We start from the raw sequence: 2,546 nt of genomic DNA, 5'->3' as shown, positions 1-2,546 counted from the left end.
AAGATAGCTAAGGAGAAGAAGACTTTTGTATTCTTCAATATAGTTAATACTTTGGATGCTTGTTTTCGATTTGTCTTTGATCCCTAGTACTCTTATATTGTTTATTATCATGTTTTCATTGGAACCCATTGTGACGATGAGTTTATTATGAACTAATCGTTCTCATGGGGTTCTAACGGATTTATTTATCGATTTTAATAGTTGATTGTTTTAAATTCTTTGTGTGTGGTGATTTATGATTTCCTAGTTTTGTTGTGCTTATTCGTCTTTGATGCGTAGCTAACATCTAAGATTTTTTGTTAATCTCTATTGAAGCGACAGTGAATATAGAGGTTGAGAACTTGCCATGCTAGCATAGGTTTATGTATGAATTGACATGCATAATTCGTGTGTAGTTTTAACCATCTTATTCACCCTATGTAATCAAGATAGATAACTTGCTCTTAAGCCATTATGTTGACAATCTTTATAGACATATAGGGACTAAGCATAATTTGTGTCTATTCAACTTCTATCTTAATTGTGGACGTTTGATAGTAGGGTATACGTATAACGAAAGTTAGTGTATACTAGTTTCGTGTTATCTGATTAATTGTCATCACCATCACATTCTAGGGTTAAAGACATAGACTTTGAATGAAATACTTAATGAAGTTAGAATCCCATGTTTATTCTCATATAAGTAATTCAATCTTTATTCTCTTAGTTAATGCTATTAGTATAATCTCTTAGTTAAATCAAAACTCAATTTGTTATTTGTCTTAGCATTGAACGATAACCATACATTATTGTATAGGTGCATAATCTGAACTTAATTTAAACTAGTCCCTATGGGAACGAACTTGACTTATATCTTATACTACTTGTGATCGCGTACACTTGCGTGTATTTTCGCATTTGAATTACAGCGAACACATGTGAACTTAAAATTTTAATTCTTGATGTTTGAATTGGTTGACTGTTAGTTTAAAGTTTATTTTTCTTTTTTGCAATTCTGATTTTCTGGCATTTTTTTATTAAATTCGGTTCTTAAATCCGGTTTTCGGTTATAACCGAATTAATTATTTCGGTTTCGGTTTAAAACTGAATACAATTCGGTTTGATTTTCGTTAGAGGTTTTTTCACTATTTCAGTTTTGATTATTGGCGCCTACAAAACTGCTTGCTTGCTTGCTTACCAATCGTCGAGATTTCAGGAGTCAACTAAATGAAATCTTTTTAGTCAAAATGAAAATGGATGAATAAAACTTTGTTCAAATAAAAATTCTAAGGTCGGTTTCGATTTTGGTTAACCGAATGCACACCCCTAATTGCCATTGTACCTTGGAACTGTATCTCCAAGATATCCCATATCTCCTTTGCAATTTTGCAGGCAATAACTCTGTCTGACATCACATTGTCCAAACTGTTGTGTAGAATATTCCTGACTTTAGCATCCTTAAGCATCGCAGCTTTTTTAGGATCTGACCACTTTAATTTTTCCTTTATGGCATAGTGTTTAGAAGCATCTGCAGTCATAGCCACAGTTTCCATATGATATGGATGTCCTGTTTTGATGATATCAATATATGAATCATCAATGGCTTCAAGGAACATCAACATCTTTACTCCCCATGTAGAGTAATCAGCTTTCTTCAGGATGGAAATTTTCATGATTTCATACTTATTTCCAGACATCTTGACCTTTGCAAATTAACAGTTTAATTTGACCGCTCTGATACCACTTGTTTCCCAGTAAAGTAATTATTTAAGGGGGGTTGGATACAATTACTAAATAAATTGATGTATTATGAAACTAAAGTAAGAACAGATGAATAAAATAACAGTTTATATTGATCTTTAATAAACGGTTACAAAACTCTCTTAAGAACAATATTCTTAAGAGCTTCTAGGTTATACGAATACTCGAGTTCTACACACCACATATTGTGATAACCTATTCTGTGTTTATATACTACACAGCTACAAATTAGTCCTCTATCAATTACAAGATATGTTACAATATAATTCTAACACTTTACATATCTAAATCAACTACAATCCTATAAATCAACACTTTCTGATTTATCTTGTAGTCTTGACTTATCATCCAAGTCATTCTCAATGGATAGCCTGATCAAAGGATAAATGTTGTAGCTTGAACGAATAATCATTTGTATATATCAGCGGATGACTACTGATCATCAACGGATGATATCGAAGCTTTCAACGGATAATCATATCACAGCAGTTGATCATATCCTGAATTGTTAGACAGATCCTAATCTTCGATTTAGCCAATTTTCAACAAGGAAACTCAACATAATCCCCCCAACACCACTAGCCACAAACCAAATCAATCATAACATGAGCAATTATGGCATTATCAAGTTCCAATCTTGAAGATTAATGAATGTTCAATCTGGAAGGTTAAGATGGCTAGGTGTCTAGAAGCAACAGATCATGAATATCTGAACATGATTTATGATGGTCTTCACAGGTCCATGAAAATGGATGTTGTAGTTCCTGTTCAAGAGGAAAAGATGGTTGATAAGGACAAAAAGATTA

This window comes from Apium graveolens, chromosome 2 (genome assembly GCF_009905375.1).
Source record: "Apium graveolens cultivar Ventura chromosome 2, ASM990537v1, whole genome shotgun sequence".
Taxonomy (NCBI): Eukaryota; Viridiplantae; Streptophyta; class Magnoliopsida; order Apiales; family Apiaceae; genus Apium; species Apium graveolens.
This window is presented reverse-complemented; position numbering follows the sequence as displayed.